Source organism: Geotrypetes seraphini, chromosome 2, assembly GCF_902459505.1.
Source record: "Geotrypetes seraphini chromosome 2, aGeoSer1.1, whole genome shotgun sequence".
Classification (NCBI taxonomy): Eukaryota; Metazoa; Chordata; class Amphibia; order Gymnophiona; family Dermophiidae; genus Geotrypetes; species Geotrypetes seraphini.
In genome coordinates this window covers 85,395,735-85,410,726 of record NC_047085.1, presented here as the reverse complement: position 1 = coordinate 85,410,726, position 14,992 = coordinate 85,395,735, and the positions used below count along the sequence as shown (strand labels likewise).

General features: G+C 40.5%; 1 protein-coding gene across 1 annotated transcript in view; it reads left to right on the top strand.

Moving 5' to 3' along the window:
* The window catches only part of LOC117355308 (carbonic anhydrase 2-like), a 59,358-nt gene that overhangs the window by 13,906 nt on the left and 30,460 nt on the right, over window positions 1-14,992 (top strand). The gene's annotated exons all lie outside the window — the stretch shown is intronic.

Sequence of the window (14,992 nt, the reverse complement as noted above, 5' to 3'; positions counted from 1 at the left end):
TCCTTACAAAATAGTATGTTGCCCTTACAATAGCTCTTTTTAGGTTTGTCCACTGCTTTCCTACTTCTTCCAGATGTTCCCATCCAGACAACAATTCCTTGACGTAATCCCCCATCTGAACAAAATTTTACAAAGCCACGCTTGCGGCTGCCACGTTTCAAAAACCCCAAACCCTATAAATCTTTATGTGCTTCGGGGCAGTTACCACAGCAGCAGCCACTAGCACGGCTTTGTAAAAGGGGGTTAGTTTTTTTGAAGTCTAGAACCTGTACTTTTGAATGAGCCCTCTCTACCCCTATCTTAATATTAAACCACACCATGCAGTAATCACTGGATGCCAGATGATCACCCGCTGTAACATCAGAAACACTTTCCCCATGTATAAGTACTAACTTCAGTAGGGCCTCATCCTGCATGTCATTTTAATAATGCACTTAACCAGATGAAGAATAGCCAGCCATAGAAACCCAGATATATTCTATGCTGGTGCGCTAACATGACCCTGCATTGAATTTCCAGGAATAACACTAGAGGTTAAAATACTGATCTGCTGACCAGCTATGTATGTATGTGTCCAGCATATGTTACTGCCCTCCCAAAAAGTACAGTATATTCCCATTGAATCTAGATACATACTTGGAAGCTGCTTGCTTAGGGGCCCTTACACTAAAGTGTGTTACAATTTGGGCTTAGTGCCTTACAACATGGGTTACCGCCAACTAATAAGCAAAATACCTCAAAACGCTTTATGCTGTAGCCCAGGGGTAGGGAACAACGGTCCTCGAGAGCCGTATTCCAGTCGGTTTTCAGGATTTCCCCAATGAATATGCATTGAAAGCAGTGCATGCAAATAGATCTCATGCATATTCATTGGGGAAATCCTGAAAACCCGACTGAAATACGGCTCTTGAGGACCGGAGTTCCCTACCTCTGCTGTAGCCTGTTCTTGTGTGCTAGCCTTGCGTAAAGGGCTTAGTGCCATTTAGTTGACGGGCTCCTTATCTATTTATTTATTCATCTATTGGGATTTATTTACCACCTTTAAATTTACACACGTGTTCACATATGCACGTACATGCTAGAGTACTGACTTCTAAGCACATTCTTGCCTCATGCATATCTCCTTATAGAATTAGTCCCCAACCCCCAATAGCCTAAAAAAGCCATTTTATGGCTGTGGAGAAAAATACATATTTGTGCTATCTGTTTCATTTTGACTCTTTACACTCTTCTCTTCCTCCCCCCCTCCCCCCAAAGCACGAGGAGAGACTTGGTTAATCGGCTCCTAAAGGAGAAATAAAATTGAAATTAGTGTTTCCACAAGTGTGAAGTTGAGTATATGTGTGAATTGTAGTTTGAAACTTAATCTGGCCTCTGGTTAAACTGTATACACACATTTCCACCAAAAGGGACAATTTATACATAGTTGTTTGAGCCTGAGACCTGGGGGGAGGGAGGAACTAGGGCTATGAGGCTATGGGTGTAAGTGTTGTATTGTCAGGGTTAGCCTGAGAGACTGCAGCCCTTGGGGGAGCTGTGGCAGTGAGTCTATGGGTGTGCTTGTTATATAGTCAGTATGAACCTGAGGCAATGCAGCCCAAGGAAGGTCGGGGGAGCCAAGGCAGTGAGTCTACAGGTGTAAGTATCTTTCTTCCCCCATCATTTTTTGGTATGGCCTTCTACAGGTGCTAACCAGAGTCGTTCAGTTTAGTGATTGATCATGCGGATAAAGTAATTTGATTTTCTAAAATCTGAAAGTTAAGAGTTGCACTGGACAGCAGCAAAGTGCTTTATTTTGCCTTTAATTTATGTTCCAGTCTGTGTAGGAGGAAGTGAGACACGAACAGCTGGACATGATTAATAAACTAATCACACCACATCACTTAGAAAATTCCATCTTTTCGGTTCAGGCTCCCGAATTATGGAATTTGCTTCCTATCAGTCTAAGACTTCAAGCCTCACTTATTCATTTTAACAGAGATCTTAAAATTTTTTTATTCAGACATGCATTCTCATAAGTACCTGAACTTTTAAAATTTTATAATACAGGATAGCTATGATGAGCAACTGGACCATTCCCTTGACCTTATGTGTTTTCCTTTCCCTTACTTTTCTGTTATAAATTGGTACTTTTTAAAAATATTATATTTTCTGTTATATATAAATTTTATTGATTTTAATTTGATTGTAAGCTGCTTAGTTTCTACTGTGTGATTTGTGGGATATCAAGAAAACAATAAACTTAAAACTTGAACTCTTTGTATCCTCCAAAGCAGCACACTTTCCAGATTATGGGAAAAAGTGGCTTTGTTGAAAGTTAGGGAGAAACCTATAGGTCACACGTCCTTGGTCCTATGGAGAAGCTTTAGACACTGAAAGGCCACTCTGTGCTGAATCCTCCTGGGGGCCCATAATTGCCAGTTTGTCTTTTACACAAACTGCAGGTGGAAACTTCCAGTTAATTAAGGTGAGGGAAGGCCTTTACAATCCTATGCAATTGAATTCAGTTAACTTAGTTGTGCCTTTGGGATTTTCAGCGTCCCAGAACTGTACCACCGTGCGTCACACTGCTGCTGCAGCCCTTGGCTTCAATAATAGGAGGAATCTGTGCTGCATTGTATGTGTTCACCATTGGGCATTAACTCTTTCACTCATGTTGCCAAGCGCTGGCTAAACCTAAAACACCCAGTTATGTCTTGTTTGCAATTTTATTTGCAAAGTGATTTTATGGCCTTTAGAAAAAAAAGAAAAAGCATCGTTTGAAGAAATGTTACCTAGCAACGTGTACTTTATCATTGACTTGACGTATAATCCTTTTTAAACAGTTTTCATAGCACTTTAAGGCACGATTGTTTTAATTAGAATTCCCGCTTTTCTATTACATTCCATTTAATGCCGCATATGTAATGGGCTTTGAAATGCCACCATTGAAAAGATGTTTTCTTTCTGAAATGCGAGGCACTGCTGAAACAGAGACATAAAACAGCAGAGTATAGGTCAACTTCGGGGAGGATTGTTCAGTGAAATTCTGGAATAACTCTTCAGGCCCCCTTGAAATTTGAATCTCTCCCAATTAAAGTCGTACCCACTTTAAAGCTGCTAGGAGTCACTTTTGACTGTAAATTTTCCTATCACAATCATATTAGTATGGTTGTTCAGAAATGCTTTCACCGTCTTAGAATGATACGTTCCCTCTCTAAACTACTAGACCCAGCTTCCTTGAATACACTGATCCATTCTTTGGTAATTTCTTGTATAAGACGCCTTCAGATAGTGCCGAATACATCTATCAAGATTATTTATGGCGCAAAGAAATATGATCATGTTTCTCCTCTTTTGTTCAACGTACATTGGCTATCCGTTGAACATAGAATTAGCTACAAAATCTTACTCTTAACTTTTACAACTCACTCTATCAATCAACCACAGACTCCTAATTCCTTATAGTCCCATTACATCGCTTCGTTCTACGTCACAAAATCTCCTTGTCGTACCATTAAAATTAATCAATATGCTGAGATCCAACAATTTCGCTGTCACTGCACCTTCTCTCTGGAATTTTCTGCCTAATCATTTACATATCGAATCCGTGCTAAAGCAATTTAAAGCAAAATTAAAAACATTCCTGTTCCAAGATGTTTTTGGATAACAACTGTCCTTTTAAGGACTAAAACAAGCTTTATAGCTTTTTACCCTTACCTATTGTTTTTCCCCTAATTGTGCTCTTTTTCTCAAAGATTGTAGTTCTCGCCCTTCTTTCCTAATTTTGTGAAGTTAGTATATATGTTTTGGTATGTGTTTACCAACCTAACCTGGTTCTGTTTAGTAATTTAACTTTAACTTGTTTTTAAGATACTTTTTATTTCTGTACACCGCCTAGAAATTTGATTAAGTGGTATAAAAATTTTTACATAAACTTGAAACTTGTCATCATAAAATCAACAGCTCTACTGTATGCAACAGGGAAAGAATAGATGGGGGAGGGGGAGTAACTCTAGTTTTAGGTGAATGGCAGAACATATGCACACAAGTGACATCTTTATAGAATACTGACTAGCAGAAAAGTGCACAACATGCTTTGATGGTGCGCCCTCTGCTGGTGGGCATGTCCACAGGTGGAGTTTGACTGGAGCACACATGTATGTATATAAATTCTAGAATACCATAACTTACATGTTTGCCTGCATACACCTAAATGAGGTTACGTTTAAACTAGCTACAGGACTGGTGTAAGTGGTTGTGTGTAGATGTACATGCCTTCTTTGCCATGTGTGCTAGTATACTGCCTAATTCTCTCTATAGAATAGGATTGAGACAGGCACTTTAACCAACACCTATAATAGGCACCCTATTATACAATGAGTCCTCTGGGCTTTTATTTAAAAAAAGGGGGAGAGAAAATTAGTGATGTTAGTGTTGTTAATCCAAAATGTCAATGATGAGTTCAGATGTGACTATAAATGGTATATAAATTCTAATAAATAAATGCCAGTGCAGTGCAAGGAGAGACTCCTGGCCATTTAAATTGTCTGTCTGGGGCTAACAGGGCATTTTCAGCAGCACTTAACCAGCTAGTACCCAAGTGGAAAATGTCTGGTGAGTGCCCAATCTGACTCTTGCTATTTTGTGGGCATTCCAAGGGTGGAATTGGCACATAGCTGGTTAAGTGCCAATTTTCAGCATCTAACCAGCTAAGGTAACCCCATAAAACATAGTACTGTCTTTATGCAGTCCTTCTTAATTGGTTAAATGCTGAATATCACACTTAAGAACATAAGAATTTGCCTCCGCTGGGTCAGACCAGAGGTCCATCCCGCCCAGAGGTCCGCTCCTGCGGCGGCCCTCCAGGCCCATCACCTGTGCAATGGTCCATGACTATTCCTATAACCTACCTCAACTCCTATATGCACCCCTCAATCCCCTTATCCTCTAGGAACCTATCCAAACCTTCTTTGAAGCCCTGTAACGTGCTCCGGCCTATCACGGCCTCTAGAAGCGCATTCCATGTGTCCACCACCCTCTTAACAGACTACGTTTCTATGGCTGCTTTCATCCAGATATGGCCCAGCATTTAATATCAGGGAATAAAGCTGGCAGTGGTCGCTGGCTGAATATTTGGCCCTGTGTTTTGTTTTTTTCCATTCTTTTCTATTCTAAGGCTTATACTGTATATGATACACCCCCCTCCCCCAGTACTACATTTTAGCTAAATAGTGCAGGTTAATATTTATTTTTCCAATCTGGTGGATATATTCACTTCATACACTTCGAAGTACATAATTGAAACAGAAATATGTCTTAAAACCCGCCTAAATCGGCACTTGGACGATCAAAAAGACAGGTCGTCCAAGTGCCAATAATCGAAACGGGTTTTAGATGAATCTAAAAACAGCTTAGGCCTTTTCAGTGCTGCTGTAGGCCCAGAGTGAAAAGGAGCATTTTTGAAGGAGTGGTTAGGACGGGATGTGGGCTGACCTAGACTTAGTCGTCCTGCGGCAATAATCGTAAGTTCAACGAGACTTCCTAGACGGAACTTATAAGTTTTGACTTAGGCGATTTAAAAACAGGTGTAAGTACCCAGAAAGTATCAAAAGTGACCAGATAACTACAGAGCTTACAGGAATGGGGCAGGGACAGAGACGGTGACAAAACTCAAGGGGGCGGGACAAATTTGTCCCTGTGTCATTCTCTATGCTGTGATAGACATCAGTGCACAGCCTATTTAAATACATGCTAAAGAGCTGATCAGCTACCCTGCAGAAATACAGGACTGTGCACTGATGTTTACTGTGAGAGCTCAATGCCAGAAACCTACCACTAGGGCTGAGGCTGGCTTAGAGTCCCAGCAGTAGGGTGGTCCATGGTATGCAAAAAAAATTCAACCTTGTCAAATCTTGTCTCCACAAGGTGTATTTTTGTCCACTTGGTATGTCTTACTCATGTGTCAAATTTCAGCTTGATTAGACAATATTTAGAGGTCACCCCTGCATGCACTGTGTGTATATGTAGATAATTGCACATAATTAGTTTGTATGGTGTTGTTCAGTTTGCGATCTGCACTCGAAAACTGTATCCGAATAAAACTGTTGCAAACAAGCCATTTCCAGACATCTGTGGTTTCTATTCGAGCACCTAGCAGCACTTGCCTTTTTTGATGGCAGAACCGCTCCAAAAACAAAGCTACGAATGATGCAAAACTTATAGCGTCCACTGTTGCCAGACATTCTACAATGTCTCATGCGTACAGATGAAATAGAACCTGTGACCTTTGAAAGTCTTCTAACATAGAGAACATAGTCATTTTTGATCTCTTAATTTAAGGAGGATCAACAAAAGCAAAAATATTCCTGAAGAAACATTTGACAGAGTGGACTCACGATCCAGTTTTCAAGGCATCCAAACTGACTTTGTTAATGATGCAGCAGAATGAGGGATAAGCCTCATTGAAAAATATAATACTTTGAGAAAAGATGAAGAACAGCAGTAATTTGTTCTTTGGCTAGAGGCCAGCCACTGAAAGAAGTTTCCTTCTGCATCAAAGGCATAGTCCATTGATTATTTGTTGAGTGGCCAAGAATTACAATGTACTGTTAAGTTTAGCGGTAGTTATAAGAAACAGCTAATTTAAATTTATTATCAGGTGAACTGGTGTGTCTCCCCCCTCCCTCCCTCACGTACCTGAAGATTCAGGAAAGATGCTCACTTGTTCCTGCCTCTGACACTATCATCTACACCAGTGTATCGCAAACTGTGTACCTTCTGAGATTTCAGGTGTGCTGCGACACACTGGCGAGGAGGAGTCATCCATGCCAGCTGATTGCCTACAGGATGTGCCTCTCGTGGCAAGAGGCACATCATGAAGGAAGCCAGCTGGCATGGATGACTCTTCTCCTCGCCAGTGTCTCTCCTCCTCTCCCTGTACCTCCTAGATACCTCCACTGAAGCGGGTCATGGCCAGATGGACGTCGGCACACTTTTGGGTGCCTTCCGGCCGGGGCGCTAAATTTGGTGTGCCGCCAGCTGGAAATTTTGTGAGACATTGATCTACACATTAGTAGTGCCTTGCCCAATGCAGTGCATTCTGGGATGCACTAGGTAGGGCCCATCTACCATATAAGGGAAGATGATGGTGCCCAAGTCAGAAGGAAGTGGGAATTGTTCTGCCACATTTTAGGTATAGGAACTGGGGTCCTGGGCAAGATGTCACAGGGCGTAAAGTGGCTGCCACTAGACATCAGGGATTTAATTTTTTGTGACCAGGGAAAGGGCCACTAGACTACCAGGGAAAAGTCTGGTTAGGAGGGGAGGGAGGAGGGCCACTAGACTACCAGGGAATTTTTTAAAAGTTTGAGGAGGGAGGGAGGGGGCTACTAGGCTACAAGGAGAGAATTTTTTTTTTTAATATCATGGGGAAGAAAAGTTGGCCAAATGACTGCCAGCAATATTTTTTAAATGTCACTCTTCCTACTAGCACCTGAGCCAACTGCCGCTCAGACACTGATAGAAAGGGAGATATTTTGCAACAAGCTTCAGATTACTGCTGTGATTTTAATGTGGCTGTAATTTGCATGCTCATTGCCCATAGTTGTTGTGGAGTGATAGTTTTGTGGTAGAGCCGCACGCTAAACCAGCTCTAGCATGAGGCTTTCTGCATCTACCCCTAACTAAGTTTGGGATGGGGCAATGACCTGAGCATGGACTATACATTGTAGTTAGTGCATGCTAATAACCATGTGCTAACTGTCAGGCATGCAGTTAGTGTTGGTGCATGTCATACTACATGAAAGAGATGGGATTAGATGCATCTGCACTAATCACACTTGGCATTAATGCAGGGTAGGGAACTTGTCTTTTGCTAACTGCAGGAGAAAGGCCGGACATCACTACAACAGTTACTGTAGGCTGGTTTTTGCACCTAACACACAGTAAATGCAAAAACCTAACCGCACTTTTGTAAAAGGGACCCTAATATTGATTATGCCACCATTCTTGGCAGTTGTACATTTCACCTAGTAGTGCCTGCGCCATGATATCCTAGGAAAATATTTACCCTTCTGTTATTTGCCATCATTCACTTTGTTGTATTTTACGTTTTCTAGCACAAAGGTTGCTGCCGTCCCTTTGGTATCACATGCCACAATGACTAATGTGAACGATAAAGAATTTGCTGGTATCTTAGTGAGTGTGTTTACAGAATGAGAGCACTGGACAAGTTAATGTTGGTTTTTCTAGCACTGTGATGTGATTACAGGTTTGGCTATTTTTTTTTCTTTACAAAAGACTCATCAGTTCAGTGTTGAGACTGCTTTCAACTCCTAACTCTTCTCACCTTGGGTTCTGAATCCCCAACCCTCTATGTCATGTCTGTCTGTCCAAATTAGATTGTAAGCTCTTCCGAGCAGGGACTGTCTGTTTAATGTCAAAATGTATAGCGCTGTGTACGCTCTTCAGCACTATAGAAGTGTTAAATAGTAGTAGTAGTACATGTAATTTTTTTTTTATTGTTATGATGGACTATATTGAAGTCTATGAAAGCAATAGTGATGCAGTTGTGTTTTCCAGATAATACATTTGTAGAGACAAAAAGAGATTTGCAATGAAAAGTTTTGGGTGGCTACTGAAATGGTCAGTGTTCTTAGAACAAAAGAACTTAAGAACAGCCTTACTGGGTTAGACCAATGGCCAATCCAGGTCACTAGTACCTGGCAAAAACCCAAATAGTAGCAACATTCCATGCTACTGATCCAGGGCAAGCAGTGGCTTCCCCCATGCCTGTCTCAATAGCAGATTATGGACTTTTCCTCCAGGAATGTGTCCAAACTTATTTTAAAACCAACTATGTTATCCTCTCATACCACATCCTCTAGCAATGAATTATTTCTCTGAATGAAAACATATTTCCTCCACACATTGGGCAGAAGGTTTCAGTGTATTGTCTACAATGACACCCAGATCTTGTTCTTAGGCATTGACCACAAATGTGGATCCTAGCATTTGGTAACTATTATTTGGCTTATTCTTCCCAATTTGCATCACTTTGCATTGTCCACATTAAATTTTATCTGGTTTTTGGACACCCAGTCTTCCAATTTCCTAAGTGTTGCCTGCAATTTTTCACAGTCTGCATGCATTTTAACAACTTTGAACAGTTAAGTGTCATCTGTAAATTTAATCTTCTTGCTCGTCCAATTTCCAGATTATTTCCAAATAATTTAAATATTACTGGTCCCAGAACAGATCCCTGTGGCACTCCACTATTTACCCTTCTCCATTGAGAAAAATGGCCATTTAACCCTACCCTCTGTTCTGTCTCATTACAAATTCCTAATGCACATTGCCTCCTATCCCATTACTCTAATTTTCTCAGGAGCCTCTCATGAGGAACTTTGTGGAAAGCTTTCTGAAAATCTAGATAAACTACATCAATTGGCTTACCTTTATCCACACCTTCAAATAAGTCAAGCAGATTTGTGAGGCAAGACCTCCCTTGGCTGAACCCATGCTGACTCTGTCCCATTAAATCATGTTTGCCTATGTGTTACACAATTTTATTTTTTATATTTGTTTCCATTATTTTGTCCATTAGTGAAATCAGGCTTAATGGTCTGTAATTTCCCGGATCTCTCCCGTTTTAAAAATTGGCGTAACATTGGCCACCTTTCAATCTTCAGGTACTACAGAAGATTTTAGCGACAGGTTACAGATCACTAACAGCAGATCTGCAATTTCATGTTTCAGTTCTTCCAGTACCCTGGGATGTATACCTTCCGATCTAGGTGATTTATCACTCTTTAACTTGTTAATTTGGCTTCCAGGTTCACCGAGATTTCTTTCAAATCATACGCCTCATCACTCTTGAAAACCATTTATGGTTCAGGTAGATCTCTGACATCTTCTTCCATAAAGACCAAAGCAAAGAATTCGTTCAGTCTCTTCACTATGTCCTTATCCTCCTTGAGTGCCCCTTTTGCTCCTTGATCATCCAACAGTCCCGTGGATTCCCTCACAGGTTTTCTGCTTCTGATGTAGCTAAAAAAATTGTTACTATGAGTTTTTGCCTCTTTGGCAAGTTTCTCTTCATATTCTTTTTTAAACTTTCTTTATCAATGCTAAGGCCATTTTTATCACTGCCATAAATATGCCTTTTTTTTCTATTTTTGCATTAATGGTCATGCGCTAATGTTGCCATTAGCACACATTCATTTTTAAAAATTACCACAGGAGCACTTTCCACCTATCTGTAGGCAGTAAGGGCTCTTGTATTATGCATGCAATAACCAAGTAGTATATGGTAATGTAGATGCTTTAACGCCAACTCTCTGTCCTTGACATGTGCTCTCAATAAAAAAAAAGCACGTGGTTAGCATAGGGTTACCATGTGGATGAGGATGGATTGAGAATGCAGGTTTTACTTCCATTGCTTTCAATGGAAGTAAAACCCAGATGTCTCAATCTGTCCTCCTTTTTCTGGAGCCATATGGTAACCCTATGATTACTGCACAATTAACATGACTAGGATGGCCTCAGCCTTGTATCACATGTGATAGTGCTGCAGATATGGCAGACTGATATCAGTATTAATTAGAGGAACTTGTGCTAACGTCTTCATTTGATCCAGTCTTGTGAAGTGGGTCGGTGATTTTTTACATAGAATCGTGATAGCAGGTAAAGGCCAAATGGCCCATTCAGTCTGCCCTTCCATAGCATCCACTATCTCCTGCTCTCCCTAAACAATCCCAGGTGCGTGCCTTGCACTCTTTTGAATTCAGAAAATCTTTGCCAATTTATAACAGTAGTTTTCAGACCTGTCCTTGGGAAGTGCCAGCCAGTCAGGTTATCTGAAGTGAATATGCAACTGATAAATCTGCATGAAATCGAGACAAGGCATGCAGATGTTGTTAATCCTGAAATCCTGACTGGCTGGTGCCTCCCAGGACAGATTTCAGTACTGCTCTGTAACATGGAGGCATGGTACCTTCAAAGTTCCATAAGTTACAGCTTCGAAAATAAGATTTTTCAGGGCACGAAGGTTCAGGTCCAATTACACCTTAATCTATTTGTACTTGCTGGGTTTATTCACTGGAGGTGGAGAGGGACATTGGAATCTTATACCTATTGAAATATTGCTACACTAGCTGAATGGGAACCAATGCAACTTCCATGCAATCAGGTGCAGTCTGCAGAGCCAGGAAGGGAACTCATCTTGTTACATGCAGTGCCAAATTGCGCCAGCGATACTGAACCCCCACCTGATCCCCATTCAAATGTTAAAGCTCTCTTTTCTGATCCTCCCAACAAAGCTAATCCCCCCATCTGAGTTTTCTCCAGCCTGAGCAGGAAGGAGTTCAATGCGATTTACAATTTAGAAGAGCATGGCCGTATTTCATTAGGGTTCATCAAATTCCACCTCCTGAACCCTACCCAGCTCTCCCTCTATTCACCCTGAGAATCTTTGGTACTTACCCTGGGGCCATCTATGGTGGATTATTGGGCCCAAGTAGGAGCTATCCCCCTCTGCTTCTACCTGATCTGGCTCTGGGTTCAAATTGGTAGCCTTGCAGCACTACCGTGAGAGGTTCTGCCTAGCAGTATTTTGAACTTAGATCCAGACTGGGCAAGAGCAGAAATGGATCAATCAAGTTGTATGATAGAAGAAACTTCTATTCGACAATCAGTCCTATACATAGACTGAGATGAGCAGTCAGAATGAAAAAAAAAAAATTGAGATTTTGACCACATTAGTTATTCTGAGTAAGTTTTTATAACTGAGCAACCAGACAGAAGCAGCATGCATCCGTGTCTTTATAAAACCACCTCCCCAAAATCTCATGCACAATTACACCTTTCTGAAGGCTAGAGAAACTAACCCCCTCCTTTACTAATATCAAATTCTACGAGCGTCGGACCTGTTGCCACCGCTGCCGGCGCTAAAACCCACGCTACGCGTTATCAAAAGAGGGGGTAAGTGCATCATGGTGCAGGCAGAAGTCAACACAAATGCTTGTATGTTATATAATTAAACAGAAGATTTATTTTGAACCATTTATATACTACCAATCCACCAATGGGTTATTGGCAGTTAAAAAAAACACACACACACACACAAATGTTAAATTGCCTTGTTTGATGTACAAAGTAATAATAAAACAATCCATTAAGTAGGAGGAGGAGCCTAATGGTTAGTGAACTGGGCTACCAAGTTGGGGAATTGAGTTCAGTTCCCACTGTAGCTTCTTGTGACCCTGGGCAAGTCAATTAACCCTCATTACCCCAACTATAAATACAATTGCAAGCTCACTGGGGACAGAGAAAGTACCTGCATGTAATTATAAACCACTTTGGTTGTACCACAGAAATGCACTATATCAAAATCTAATAAATAAATCAAAAACCCATAAGACACTTTTAAAACCTCCCATAACACCATAAGCCAAAGGCTTCAGAAACAAATGCAAGTTAAGCTTCTTCCAGAATGGCAAATAGTTTTCTTCATAGCTTATCTATTATAAAGCATTCCATAGTGAGGGACTCTCAGTAGAAAAAGGCTTGCTCTGTAGTCTCTGATAGATGGTACATCAGAAATGACGAATAAAGGAGCAGCTCAGGGATCTATACTGGGACCAGTGCTTTGTAGACACAGAATGAAAGAGGCTTTTCGTAAATCAGGCATCCACTTGTGTGTCCTATTAGTTACTTTTCTCATACTTCATCTCTGTGATTCTTTGCTATTTGTTTTACTATATTTTTAAAATTGTTATATAATATTGTTGCATGTAGCGAATTATTTGCACATATTATGAGGATGCAAGGTTCCACTCTGAGTCACCGCCCAGGAGTAAGACCTAGGTGTCATCGCTGATAGTACATTGAAACTCTCTGCTCAGTGTGCAGTGGTGGCTAAGCAAGCAAACAGAATGTTAGGGATTATTAGGAAAGACATGGAGAACAAAATTGAAACTACTGTACCTTTGTATCACTCCATGGTGCGACCACACCTTGAATTCACATATGAATTCCATTTTTCCATCTATGGAAGGATGTAAACTTAAAAAGAATCATCAACGCCTCTTAGCCTATCAAGCAGCTTTATGGGGCAAGGATCTAGACATTCTGATCATGACTTCCAGCGCATACTTAGAATTTGTTTATCAAATATATAGGTAATTAAATTACTCTTCATTTATTATAATTCCTTTTCTAAACCACATAGAGCTTTATGGTCCTGAGGTATAGAAGCCGATTGATATGTTATGCTTGAATACGATGTACAATTCTTAAAAAACGATATAGTGGAATTAGAAAAGGTACAGAGAAGGATGATGAAAATGATAAAGGGGTCGGGATAACTTTCCTATGAGGAAAGGCTAACGAGGCCAGGGCTCTTCAGTTTGGAGAACAGACAGCTGAGGAGTGATGAGAGAGGTCTATAAAATACTGAGTGGAGTTGAACAGGTAGACGTGAATCACTTGTTTAATCTTTCCAAAAATACTAGGTTTAGGGGGCATGCAATAAAACTATTAAGTAGTAAATTTAAAACAAATTGAAGATATTATTTCTTCACTCAATGTGAAATGGTGTAGACGTGTTAGTACACTTTTTAAGATAATATATAGAAATAGAAATAAAACAAAAAGAATAAAGGTGATACCTTTTTATTGGTCTAACTTAGTGCATTGTTTGATTAGCTTTTGAAGGTAAACCTTCTTCAGATCAATGTGTAATTAAACTGTGGAATTCATTTCCAGTGAATGCATTGGTATACTAAGGGAGGAGCGGGGGAGGGGTCAGACTTTCCTGGGCGCCATCTTCATGGGGGCGCTGGCACCTATCCTCCATTCACATATCTCTTTAAATATTTGCCGGTGTGAGCAGCTTCTGCTTGTGCCGGCTTGGCTCCTTTCCGACATCCACTTCCTCGTCGCAGGACCAGGCTGTGAAGGGAACCGAGGCTGACACAAGCAGCAGGTAAAAGATGCAGCTCGTGCTGGAGAACATTTAAAGAGGTATGCAGGGGTAGAGGGCACATGGCACAACAGGGAAGAAAAGGGAGTGGGGGTGGCAAGGCGATCCTGGACACCACCACCTTGGGTGCCAACCTCCCTCGCTATGCCACTAAGTGAATGTAGTAAAAGTAGCTTAGCAGAGCTTAAAGGTTTGCAATTTTCCTAAAAGAAAAGTGAATAAACCATTATTAAGAAGGAGAATGTAGGGGTTTTAGTGAGGTATTTAATAAAATTTGGAACCCATTGACTAAATTTGTAAAAACATAATAATGTATTTTCATCATATCTCTTCTTTTCTTTGGTTTATTTATCTTTACACATCTAGGGGGGTGGGGGGTTGGAGGGAGGGGAATAAATATTGATAGTGATATTTGGATAACTTTATTCTTTATTTGTATTGTATATTAGGATATATTATGATATTATATGCAGGAAAATTAAATTATTGAATGATATTTATGTTACCTGTATAGATAATAGTGGAATATGTGGAATATCTTTTGATCTTTCATTTGTATGACACTGTTTTTTTATTAAAAACCAATAAAGAATAAAAAAAAGAAGGATGGGGAAAATCCATTGATTATTTCTAGGATAAGCAGCATAAAACCAGTTTTATCATTTGGGCTCTTGCCAGGTACTTGTGATTGACCACTGTTGGAAACAGGCTACTTTGCTTGATGGACCTTCATTCTGTCTCAGGATGGCAATGCTTATGGTTTTATGTTATATTCATTTTGAAAGTGATTTCTATGAGTTATCAAGTGGAGCTGGAGGGGCAGTATCAGTAAGGCCCAGGATTTTATTTTGAAATTGAGGCCTTTCTTTATCCCACTAACTTTTCCTGGCCAGCCATTGGATTTTGAAAAGGAAACTCCACCTGGAGCTTCCCATTCTAAATCTGTTTGCTGAACCCAGCAGCTTGCAAGCTGAGCAGCAGGGCTTAAAACTATCCTCCTCCTTTAAATAAGGCTTCAATCACTTGGCT